Genomic DNA, 13,597 nt, shown 5'->3' on the forward strand with positions numbered 1-13,597 from the left:
GTATTTTGATGTATCCTAAAGGTATATTCATATCAAACTCTGTCAAAACACAGTATTTTCGGTTTATTATGCCTCGCACAAACGCACAGATAGCATGCCCTTGACAATTTCCTACAAATCATTGATGTATATTAGGCGCTGAATTATGAAGTGCTGTATTTCTATAGCTTTTAGCAAATGCAATTAGACAGAATTATATACTGCAGAGCACTTTCCTTTATGGCTGTCAATTAAATCCTTAGATAGTAACATGAAAAATATAGATGAATGCCTTTTAACAAATGGCGACTGCAGTATCACTGTTATTAGGCTACAATTGAAATTGATATGTTGATTATAATTCCAGAATATGACTTGAAACCAGAAAACAAATTACCGGTGATACTGGATGCTGCCATTATAGATTTTCCTCTCCAAACTGGGAAACAGATGGTGAATATTTCAATAAAGAACAAGAAATGTGACATTAACTCGGCTTACACTTTTATTGTTCTGTATGTTACATATTTCCACGGCTGCAGACTCGCCTAACAAAATTATTTTCTATGAAATATAGTTAGCTTTCCAAGGCTGTGCTGTAAACACTCCATCTTCGTATTCCCCACTCTACAGTGCGCCGGGAGAAACCATAAAGGATCTGTAGTGAGATAATAAGAGACTGGAAATTACGTTTGGATTAAATCAAAAGAGGTTTACTGCAGCATAATAATGGAAGCGTGCCATGCAATACAGATGGTGACAACAAACTAATCTTTATTTCATTAAAAGGCTATTTTATTATTCTGGTGTTTGGTTCAAGTCTTAAAGTTTACAAGGGGGCCATATTCTCAAGAGGGGAATCTTTTGGCCAGTCAACTGAGTAAACCCCATGTAAGGAGGAATGGGAGTGATGTGTGTCATGTAGGAGAGGATAAACCTATTTCAGTTGCGACTTTATGTATCCATAAACACTAGATGGCGGTTAAATGTTCCAAGCCTTAAATGACTGCCCGAGGCTGCATGCTTTTGTCCTGACAGATCGAAAGCAGGAATGCACTCGATGATGGCTTATCTTAAAGGGGTTTTATCCCAAACAGCATGGACATGCACAATAGGAACCCTACCAACAGGGCTGCCATCAGAAATTTTGGGGCCCCTTACACAGCTGAAGGCCTGGGCCCTCCCCCCTCCGTGGCCCGATCCTACTCCGCCTCTTTAGAATCCATCCTGACTCCGCCTCCCAGCCCCTCTCTACCCCCAAGGACCCACCCCCAATTTCATTATTTTTTTTACAACTACAAAGATAGTAAAGAGTGATAATCTGTAATTTCAGTAAGGAATTATTTTTTGACCACGACAAGGAAGACTCTTTTAAGCAGGACCCTACACTAACACTAACTACACTACCTTTTCTATTCTGCCCAAGCAATCTTCCCCTGGCACATTTAAGAAAAAACACCCTAAAAGCACAAGGTTTACTCTTTTATCCTTTGTTATATCTCCCCTAACAAATCATCTAAGAAAAAAACAAAACTCCTACAATACACAAGGTACTCTTTTGAGAAGGACCCAACACTAACTACACCTTTTTTTCAATGCCTCCCCTAGCCATCTTCCCCATCATCTAGGACAAGAAAAACAAGAGCCCTTTAGTTTAATGCTTTGGACAAAATATAGTGTTCCTTTTGATCCAACCAGTGGGAACTTTTAAATTGTATAAATAAAACCACAAACAAAACATTTCACACAGTATCTATAAATATAAATACAATAAATTGCTTAAATATTTAACTATGGTGAGTTGACCATTTTCCCAGTTTTAGGCTTGCAAAGTCTTCAAATCCTTAAAACTCAGTTTACGTGCAAGCTCATGCTCAATGGAGAGAAGTGCAAGACTATTCAGACGTTGCTCACTCATTGTTGACCGCAGATAGTTTTTAATAAAAGGGCTTCTGTTACCCCCCATTGTGCAATTTTCATTAGCCGACAATAGCTATTTGCTAATGTCAGCTGAGTGCAATCAAACATGTCTGTGGCTTATTTCTTGTAAAAATCATACTTTTATCATTTGCAAATTTATTGCAAATATATTTGTTTTTTCGAATATTCGTAATATTCTAAAACAAGAATATATATTCGAAAAAAAAACTAATAGAGCAATTTAGCTAATATAGTGCTACAATCTTCTTTGTCTAATAGTTGTAATTTTTTTCTCATCTGAACCTCAGATTGGAAAAAAAATTCAACTATTGAAAAAAAGATTATAGCACTATATTATCTAAATTGCTCTATATTCGTTTTTTTTTTCCGAATATTTGCTGTATTGCTATATATTCTCGTTTTAGAATATTACGAATATTTGAAAAAACTAATATATTCGATATAGTGCTATGACTCATTGGCACACAAGCAAGAAGCAGGGAAGAATCATGTTTTTGCTCGGCAATTCAAAAATTTGCGATAAAAATTTGCATTACGGAAATTTGCATATTACGCAATCATTACCTTGTCCATTTTTCAAGTTATAAAAATCGTAGAATATAACGAATATTCGAATTTGTGAATATTTGCTGAATATTCCACAAAATATTCGCGAAATATCGCAAATTTGAATATGACCCCTGCCGCTCATCACTATAAGATATCAGGTTTTCTGTGGAGCTTACCAATTCTGCATCTAAAATAGTTCTTAATTTCAAAATAGGAGTAAACAGGCAGTAAACCTTTTCCATTGATTGAAACCGCTGGTTCAACTAACTAATTATAGAATTAAGTGCCACAAAGAAAACGTTGATCTTGAATTCCATTTCAGCGTCTTCTGGTTCAATACATACATCTGGCTGCTGCTTTCTTGACCTATTCAGCCGCCTTGGTGCTTTCAGGATCTTCGGTATCCCCATTTCTTTTGCCACAAGTTTGGCCTCAGAAATCTGTAGATCTGTCCACTTATCACGGAGCGCCTGCATTTCCAGGGAAAGGGATTTAATATTTTCTCTTCCGATATCCATTGAAATAGATCTGGCTTGGAGAATCTTGTTTCTCTCTCCAAAACTCTGCAGAACTTTTAACCAGAAGGTTGCAAGTATCATAGCCTTAAAAGATAAAAAATTATCTTTCAGTCCCATCGCTTCAGAATGGGCCTCACTTGAAAGTCTTTGGGATGAAATTAATTTTTTGAGGGCTTCAACAGTACATATAAACGATTGACACATCCAAAAAATCAGGGCACATCAGGGCAGCAGGATGCGGTATGTACACCAACAAGGTTTAAAGAATAGGAAGCACAGGGACAAAATACAGCTTTTGGAAACTTCTTTTGTCCCGACATATTTGCACCATTGTCAAATCCTTGATCTATTCCATGCTCAGCCAGTCTCAATAACAGTTTTTCTGCTTACTCTTCGCTGGTATTTTGGTGAAAATAAAAAAACTCAATAAGCCTTTCTTCAATAACCCAATTTTCAGTCTCTGAATTTCTATGCACATACCTTAGAACAATTACATTTTGTTCTGTATGTGAAATATCTGGTGTGGCATCACATATCAGAGAGAAATAAATTGCATTCCTCCTTTCAGACAGAATGGTGTCCAGAACATCTTTCCCACATATATTTATAAACTCATTTTGGGTTGCCCAAGATAGATAATGAGCCAGAAATAACGTAACAACTAGAAGTCGTTCTAATAAAGCAGAATTTTTTTGGGTTTCATTGTCCAAACTTTTCTGCAATTGGGAGTCCAAACCATGGCCTGCAATAGATTTTTGAAGCTTCCTCCAACTCCAATAGTGTTGCTTGTGATTGGTGGAATTTTCATGTTCTGGCAATCAATTGTACAGAAAATGCCACTTGTTTTTTGACTGATTAAATCCCTCTTTCCGACAAAGAAAACTAGTAGCTTTGCCACGGTCAGAAGAGAATGTAAGGCAAGTCACACAGTACAAAACGTGCTTGCTGGTGCTCTACCTTAGACAGTCCAGGACTATTTTTTCACATCCATTTGATGATTTTGCATAGAGTAAAAACTCACTGAATGAACATTCTTCACAATTCTTGTCCATACCTTTTATCGCTTCCAGTACTTGTTGTTCTTTATCTAAACCACAAATCACAATAGTTTCTCTGTATTTGTCCGTCAACATATATGGCCAAACTGCTGGATCCTTCCAATCAGGCTCTTCTTCATTTTCCACATGGCCAGAAATGTGCTCAGTCTGAGTTTCATCTTCTTCTTGTGGGTATGTGTCAGTATGACCTTCAGTGTCAGTTACAAAAGATGTGCTGCAGGAAGTAGTCTCCTCTTCTGGTTCAACAAGAACTTCTTTCTCGGACAGTGCAGACTCTGCAGTGGCAGCTTCCTCTGTTGATTTCTGCTTCTTGAAAAACTTTAACAACACATTTTTGTTTCTAAGTTTTTCTTCATTCCTGTTATCTTTCTCTCTTCTCCTTCTGCTTCAATGAACCAGACTTATGCTGATACATTGTAAAATGCGACATAAAACCTTCAAAATTGAGAAATGCTCAGTGTTAGGCTCCACCACCATACAGCTCCATATACCTCCATACACATCTACCATATACAGGGTGACCAGATTTAGAAAAACAAAACAAGACACCGATTTGTGATACAACATTAAAAACCTTGATCCGTTGTGCTGTTCCAGAGATACTGCCCTCAATCCAAATTTGTAAATGATCTTCTTGCGTTTCCTAGCCCCGAGTGCACTGGTACACTCACACACCTTCTAGACGGGCATACCAGTGCACTCAGGGCTAAGAACGCCCTATGCATTGTTAGAATCAGGGTTGCTCACACTATTACTATGTACCATCCGGTTAGTGAGGGTGACCTGCTGTCAGTTTCTTAATGAAGTCAGTATGTTCTATGTTCATACAAAGACCAATATTCCCCCAATACAGTGACTATAAAGTGGTAGATACCACTGTACACAAGTGCTCTGCAGACCGTATAAATGATTACAGTATAGTTTTGTTTAAAGACTCACAGGAGATGTCTTCTCTAAACGAATCACAGGGGGTGTCTTCTGTAATCAGAGTTGTCCACTTTTTCTTTTCTTCACTATTCGGCTCAGACCGCCATGAAGATTTCTCCCAGATTTCTTCTGTCTCCACAGAACCCGCCAGATAAACATTTTAGGCTCTTTTCTTCAGCGCAATAATGCCCACCTCTTTACAAACTCCCCATGTGTATTGCCCCACACAGTAATAGTGCCCGCTTTGTGCAACTATTAAGAGAGGGTTCTACCGAAACTATATGGGGGCAACTATTAACAGAGGGGCCTACCCAAACTTTATAGAGACCCCATAGTTTGGTTAGGCCCCTCTATTAATAGTTGCCCCCATATAGTCGTTGTAGGCCCCTCTCAGCAAAGAGGGGCCTGCTACAACAAATATATGGGGCCCCCATAAAGTTTGGGTAGGCCCCTCTGTTAATAGTTGCCCCCAGAATGGCAGGCTCTTCTTTCCGGGCGCGGTTCTATTCCTCTGTAACTAGCAGACTGATCCTCTTGCCTTGCCCCTCTTCCGAGCTCCGCCACAGTGCTACTGAGGTCAGGTGACGAGTGACGTCATAGCACAGAGGAAGTACCTCCCGGCGGCCACTGCTGTTTTAAATTGGAGCAATATATAGGGGGGGGGGGCACATAAGATACCACAGTCAAAAATGGGACATTAAACTGCATTTATAATAAAGCAATTTACTTACAAAAGAAGCTATTAAGTCGTCTGCTGTGCCGTCCTCTGCTTGCTTTTGTGGATTCTTTCCCATCTTTTCTCTCTCTTCCTCAGTGCTATGGGGGATCTGTGGATGACGTACTGATATGGGGGATCTGTGGATGACACACAGTTATGGGGGATCTGTGGATGACACACTGTTATGGGGGATCTGTGGATAACACTGTTATGGGGATCTATGGATGACACACTGTTATGGGGATCTATGGATGACACACTGTTATGGGGGATCTGTGGATGACACACTGTTATGTGGGATCTGTGGATGACACACTGTCATGGGGGATCTGTGAATGACACACTTATGGGGGATCTGTGGATGACACACTGTTATGGGGGATCTGTGGATGACACTTATGGGGATCTGTGGATGACACATTGCTATGGGGGTCTGTGGATAACACACTTATGGGGGATCTGTGGATGACACACTGTTATGGGGGATCTGTGGATAACACTTTTATGGGGGATCTGTGAATGACACACTGTTATGGGGGATCTGTGGATGACACTGTTATGGACATCTGTGGATGACACTGTTATAGGGGATCTGTGGATGACACACTGTTATGGGCATCAGTGGATGACACACTGTTATGGGGTATCTGTGGATAACACTTTTATGGGCATCTGTGGTTGACACTGTTATGGGCATCAGTGGTCGACACACTGTTATGGGCATCTGTGGATGACACTGTTATGGGCATCAGTGGTCGACACACTGTTATGGGCATCAGTGGATGACACTCAACCACTCTCAAACCCAACTGTTTAAACTTGTTAAATGGCTTCCAAACACAATATGCACAATAACCCCCCCCCCCCCAACACTTAATTAACCCCTCATTGCTTCATTGACTAAAAAAATGTTCAAAGCAGAACACACAGCAAAATGGGTCTAGGTGGTCTGGCAAGGGAGGGGTTAATAACAGTAAGTGATGTTGCATGGCCCTGTGTTCACTAGACAAGCACCTTTTGTGACAGATGCAAAGCGATCTCCTAACTGTATCCCCCCAGTCCTGCCAGACAACTTCCCAATGCAATTAATAGCAGCACCCCCCCCCCCTCCTTCACAGACACAGCACTCTACTCAGTCAGAAGCACATGGCACCACACTAGGCAGTGCAAGCTGCAATCAGGCTATCTGCTGTCATATAGATAAATTATATGATTATGTATGAATATATAATATAATCTCATGATGAAGTTGTCTGGCAGGACGGGGGGGGGGGGGGGCACTTTTTCTGCCTCCAATATTTCAACTTCAAAAGCTGACTCTTCCGTTGTTGCCTTATGGTTGGATTTCCAAGTTCAGTTAGTTTCTGTGCAGTTTTTTAAGCCAAAGCTAGGAGTAGATAATGAATGGAGGACATGGATGAAAGAAAGTCTTCTTTTTGAACACATGTCTGCCTTTGGCTTTAGAAACTGCATAAACAACCTGAACATGGAAAACCAGCCTTGGGGTGTCCATATATGTTACGACCTGGCCACTGGATCTGCATGCGGATTATCGCTTATTGCCGGACAGCATTTGTACTTTCCATTTAAACAACGGCATGTACAGTTACAGTCTGCAATATAGCCGTAATCCACACGCAGATCCTGCAGCCGAACACAGACACCGTATATCTCCCACCCCTTGGTTATATTCATTACTCCTCTCATTGGTGTCAATGTTATAGCTGATCGGTGTATGTTCCTCTAGAAACACTATTTTAGTGATTGTAGTAGGAATGGCACCAACTATGGACCAACATGGACAGTCCAGCATAATATGGTTCTGTATTAGAGCACAAGGCAAAGTCTTAATTATATAACAAGTAAATACTTCTCATTCTTATATTTGCCTTGCTGTTCCTGGAATATATCAGAATGGGTGTCCATTTATATTATTTATAGAAAGCACTACTCTTCATCCATTTTTGGTTATGTGCTTGCACTTTAACCCTGACAGATGAAAATTTCACCTGTGCTGGTCTATGCTTGTCCTTTTCCCTCCCAATTTTTTTTTACTGCCTCTTCATACCTGGTTAGATTGTGTTGCCTTGGTATATGATAGTTATGCTGCGCCTGCGCATCTGAATCTGAATAAGTAAATATACAGTCTGGGATAATCCAGAAAACAGCTTTGCATTTTACTCCCGAGCAAAGACCACAAGATAGAGCTAGACAACATAAGGATCAGGATCAATATGCTAAATGAATAATTTGAAGCCATTGAAATAGCTCAGCATGCCATTTTATCAGTAAAATGATGGATACCATTTTGGAAACCTAATGGACCTTATTGTAATCAGTGGGGTCCGTCAGTGGCTGATGTGCCTGTTTTCCAACACATGAAGGATCATGGAGGCTGGAGCATGGAGCCGGCACTGACTCTTGGCTAAGGGCAGGCTTCCACTGCTTGAAGTTCGCGCCGCCGCGCCTGCAAACCAGCATTGACTGGCAGGCGGTGGTGTGCGTCTGACGTCACGTGCGCTCCTCTGCACAGCGAGTAGTGACCGACTGTCACAGACAGTCACGGATGATTCGGATCGGCGCGGCAGCTCAGAGTCAGAGCCTTACTTTTGGTTTTAAAGGGAAAGGCAGCGCCAGCAGTATGGGAATCAGCGGGGGGCAAGGAATAACCAAGAGGGGCAATTGCCCCCCTGTAGCAATGCGGCCTATCAAGTCACTGACTCCCCCCCAAAAAAGGCTCGGGACCGGCCGGGCCCCTTACTGGGGTATCGGCTGTATCCCCCTGATGGCGGCCCTGCCTACCAATCACTGGTACACAGGTCTAGAAGTTATAGTGATCTATTGTTTCTATATTTCTTATAGAGCTGCATGCCGTGTAAGTGTGCATGTGTAATGTGCCCGCATTGCAGACAATGGGGTATGGCACAGTTACTTTCAACAAGAGGTTCAAATGCATGGTGGTTTTATGGAAAAAAAAAGCTGTTCACAATCTGGACAATCTTGTGGTAAGTAATAAAGGATATTTAAGAAATATCAATGAAAATCGTGTTTGATCACCTATTAATTAAGAAAACAACCTGGAGAGGCAATCATATGGAGTATGTAAAGCCTAAAACATAACTTTTAATACATATTACTAATATAAGATATCCCTGAAAATGAATAATATATCACAATACACAAAAAACACAAAAAATGTGGTAGGAAAAAGGCCGGTGCATGGCGGCACCTAATATTGATAACCAATTGTCCTACCACAACCCGGAAGGTTCCCAGGAAGGAAGCTGAAATTGAGGTAGAAGCTATCCCTGGGCTAGATAACGTGGCAATGAAATACGGCAGGGTCGGGGGAAAGAAATCCCTAATTCAGCGCTAAATAGGAGGAACTGCTCTGTCCCTGATAACTAAACAAAAGTAGCAGCCTAACAGCAGAGCACCCGCCCTGATAAGGGCGACCCTGTCAGGAACCTTGCCCTTAAATAAGTAGCCCTAGTAAGCCCGGCTCCTATCTATCCCTACATGCATGTTTCGCCTTCAGAAGAAGACTCATCAGGGGAAACATGGGTAGCTGAGCACAAATATGGTTGCAGTCAAGGAGCCGCGGTGCGGGCCGTAATGGAATGGCCCCGGACTGCCGGTTCCAAAATAACGTTGGAGCTGAGTCCAGATGTGAAGTCAGCTCAAAGGCAAAATAGGGAGCGGTATTGATGGCATGTGATAATGGCCTCAATCCTCCCTGACTAGAGGCCTAGTATTTGCAGGCAATGGAAAGTCTAACTTACATGTGAAGTCCATCGGTCTTTTAAACAGAGCGCCATCTCAAGACGAGTCTTGGCTCTCTCCTTGGTGACATGGTGAGCACTGATGACGTGACCGCGCTTGAACGTGCCGAGACATGCGCAGTTCATTCTGACAGGGTTGCCTAGTGACTGGGACGCGTCCTCGGCAGCTGTCAGTGATGCGGTCCACCAGATAAGCGGCCGCAATGGAGAGAAGGTATTTAAGGCGTTATAGGAGCATAGTTTTTAGCTGATGACATCAAGCAGTTAGGAACAAGTACAGTCTGCCCATATAAGTGTCGCGGAGGGTCGGCAATCTACAATAGCAGTGTAAATGCAGTATACAGACGTGGACAAAATTGTTGGTACCCTTTGGTCAATGAAAGAAAAAGTCACAATGGTCACAGAAATAACTTTAATCTGACAAAAGTAATAATAAATTAAAATTCTATAAATGTTAACCAATGAAAGTCAGACATTGTTTTTCAACCATGCTTCAACAGAATTATGTAAAAAAATAAACTCATGAAACAGGCATGGACAAAAATGATGGTACCCCTAACTTAATATTTTGTTGCGCAACCTTTTGAGGCAATCACTGCAATCAAACGCTTCCTGTAACTGTCAATGAGACATCTGCACCTCTCAGCAGGTATTTTGGCCCACTCCTCATGAGCAAACTGCTCCAGTTGTGTCCGGTTTGAAGGGTGCCTTTTCCAGACTGCATGTTTCAGCTCCTTCCAAAGATGCTCAATAGGATTGAGGTCAGGGCTCATAGAAGGCCACTTTAGAATAGTCCAATTTTTTCCTCTTAGCCATTCTTGGGTGTTTTTAGCGGTGTGTTTTGGGTCATTGTCCTGTTGCAAGACCCATGACCTGCGACTGAGACCAAGCTTTCTGACACTGGCTAGTACATTTCTCTCTAGAATTCCTTGATAGTCTTGAGATTTCATTGTACCCTGCACAGATTCAAGACACCCTGTGCCAGACGCAGCAAAGCAGCCCCAGAACATAACAGAGCCTCCTCCATGTTTCACAGTAGGGACAGTGTTCTTTTCTTGATATGCTTCATTTTTTCGTCTGTGAACATACAGCTGATGTGCCTTGGCAAAAACTTCGATTTTTGTCTCATCTGTCCACAGGACATTCTCCCAGAAGCTTTGTGGCTTGTCAACATGTAGTTTGGCATATTCCAGTCTTGCTTTTTTATGATTCGTTTTCAACAATGGTGTCCTCCTTGGTCGTCTCCCATGTAGTCCACTTTGGCTCAAACAACGACGGATGGTGCGATCTGACACTGATGTTCCTTGAGCATGAAGTTCACCTTGAATCTCTTTAGAAGTCTTTCTAGGCTCTTTTGTTACCATTCGGATTATCCGTCTCTTAGATTTGTCATCAATTTTCCTCCTGCGGCCACGTCCAGGGAGGTTGGCTACAGTCCCATGGATCTTAAACTTATGAATAATATGTGCAACTGTACTCACAGGAACATCTAGTTGCTTGGAGATGGTCTTATAGCCTTTACCTTTAACATGCTTGTCTATAATTTTCTTTCTGATCTCTTGAGACAGCTCTTTCCTTTGCTTCCTCTGGTCCATGTCGAGTGTGGTACACACCATATCACCAAACAACACAGTGATTACCTGGAGCCATATATATAGGCCCAATGGCTGATTACAAGGTTGTAGACACCTGTGATGCTAATTAGTGGACACACCTTGAATTAACATGTCCCTTTGGTCACATTATGTTCTGTGTTTTCTAGGGGTACCATCATTTTTGTCCATGCCTGTTTCATGAGTTTATTTTTTTACATAATTCTGTTGAAGCATGGTTGAAAAACAATGTCTGACTTTCATTGGTTAACATTTATAGAATTTTAATTTATTATTACTTTTGTCAGATTAAAGTTATTTCTGTGACCATTGTGACTTTTTCTTTCATTGACCAAAGGGTACCAACAATTTTGTCCACGTCTGTATATGCCATATAGTAGATATAATAATCAGCCATCTAGAATGATAAATGCAGCACGAATGCAACACGGCACACGTGCCGCATACATGCCACATGCACAGATATGCTGATAGGGAATCAAAGTATAGAAAAGGGGCCACAGAAAATCATATAAAACAACTATAATTGAGTTGTTTATTTGGTCCTGATGGAGACATGGTGCGTAAAAGATAGGTCCACCGGGCCTCATGCTGTAATAAGATGCGATCCCAATCTCCACCACGTATGGGTGGGTGAACCACCTCGATGCCTATGGCTTTAATGCATTTGGGGTTACCCTGGTGACACTCATGTACGTGTCTAGACACAGCAGTGTCTCTGCCATTAGCAATGTCTCCCAGGTGTTCCCCTATGCATCGACAAAACTCCCTTTTTGTTTTACCAATGTATTCCTTTTTACAGTCACAAGTAATCTTATAGATGACTCCCTTCGTCCTACAATTGATAAAATGCTTAATTGTGAAGGATCTCTTTAGATTAGTGCTGTAAAAGGTTTTACTACATTAGATCGTGTTGCATGCGACACAGCCGCTGCACCTGAAACATCCTTTAGGTTCTCGATCCAGCCATGTGCCCTTTTGTGGAGTGTAATGTGCCCTTTTGTGGAGGAGTATAATGACTTTGAACCAAGAGATCCCGTAGGCTACTGCCCTTCCTGAATGTAACTTGTGGATAGTCATGGATGACCTCCCTGATGTCGGGGTCCATTAACAGGATAGGCAAGTGCTTTTTGAGGATCTCTTTAGCTCTTCCTGACGCACCATCAAAAGTGGTGATGAGGCGTATTTTCTGATCCCCCTTGTTCTTGTCCCCTGGTACAAGTAGTTTGGTACGATCAGTAGAGAGGGCTGTCTGAAAGGCCGGTCTGAGTGTATGGTCTGGGTAACCCCTAGATGAAAACCTTGCCCTCAGCACATCAGCCTGTTTGATAAATTCTGATTTTTCAGAGCAGTTACGGCAGAGTCGCAGATACTGACCCCGTGGAATCCCTCTTTTGAGCGGTGTAGGATGACTGCTATTTCAGTGCAGCACTGAATTAGTTGCAGTTGGCTTTCTATAAATCATAGTAGAAAGTTCACCAGAAGTGTTTTTATAGATATACACATCTAAAAAGTGTAGGGTCTCTGTATTGGACTCATGTGTGAACCTTAAGCCAATGGTATTGGAGTTAAGTCTTTGGACAAAATTACTGAAAGACAGGGAAGTGTCGTTCCAGATGATGAAAATGTCATCTATGTACTGGGCCCATAATGATATGGCACCGGTACATAGTGAGGAATCATCACAAACAGCCCATAGCTGTGCCCCTGAGCTGGTGGTACAGTCTGCCATCGAAGAGAAAGAAATTTTGGGTCAGCAAGAAGTGGAGAAGTCTCAGGACAAATTGATTATGGTTTCAGGTGCAGTGGCTGTGTCGCATGCAACACGATCCAATGTAGTAAAACCTTTTACAGCACTAATCTAAAGAGATCCTTCACAATTAAGCGTTTTATCAATTGTAGGATGAAGGGAGTCACCTATTAGATTACTTGTGACTGTAAAAAGGAATACATTGGTAAAACAAAAAGGGAGTTTCGTCGACGCATAAGGGAACACCTAGGAGACATTGCTAATGGCAGAGACACTGCTGTGTCTAGACACGTACATGAGTGTCACCAGGGTAACCCCAAATGCATTAAAGCCATAGGCATTGAGGTGGTTCACCCACCCATACGTGGTGGAGATTGGGATCACATCTTATTACAGCATGAGGCCCGGTGAACCTATATTTTATGCACCATGTCTCCATCAGGACTAAATGAACAACTCAATTATAGTTGTTTTATATGATTTTCTGTGGCCCCTTTTCTATACTTTGATTCCCTATCAGCATATCTGTGCATGTGGCATGTATGCGGCACGTGTGCCGTATTGCATGCGTGCTGCATTTATCATTCTAGAATGCTGATTCTTATATCTACTATATGGCATATATACTGCATTTACACTGCTATTGTAGATTGCCGACCCTCGGTGACACTTATATGGGCAGACTGTACTTGTTCCTAACTGCTTGATGCCATCAGCTAAAAACTATCCTTCTATAACGCCTTAAATACCTTCTCTCCATTG

At 41.8% G+C, this 13,597-nt stretch overlaps 1 long non-coding RNA gene across 1 annotated transcript in view; it reads right to left on the reverse strand.

Moving 5' to 3' along the window:
- Positions 1-328: 328 nt before the first annotated feature.
- Positions 329-13,597, reverse strand: part of LOC122935670 — a 59,439-nt gene continuing 46,170 nt past the window's right edge. The window contains exons 2-3 of the long non-coding RNA XR_006388814.1: positions 5,704-5,827; positions 329-637 (exon numbers count right to left, since the gene is read on the reverse strand). This is a non-coding gene — a long non-coding RNA (uncharacterized LOC122935670). The remainder of the gene's footprint in view (positions 638-5,703; positions 5,828-13,597) is intronic.

The sequence above is a fragment of the Bufo gargarizans genome, chromosome 1 (genome assembly GCF_014858855.1).
Source record: "Bufo gargarizans isolate SCDJY-AF-19 chromosome 1, ASM1485885v1, whole genome shotgun sequence".
NCBI classification, from domain to species: Eukaryota; Metazoa; Chordata; class Amphibia; order Anura; family Bufonidae; genus Bufo; species Bufo gargarizans.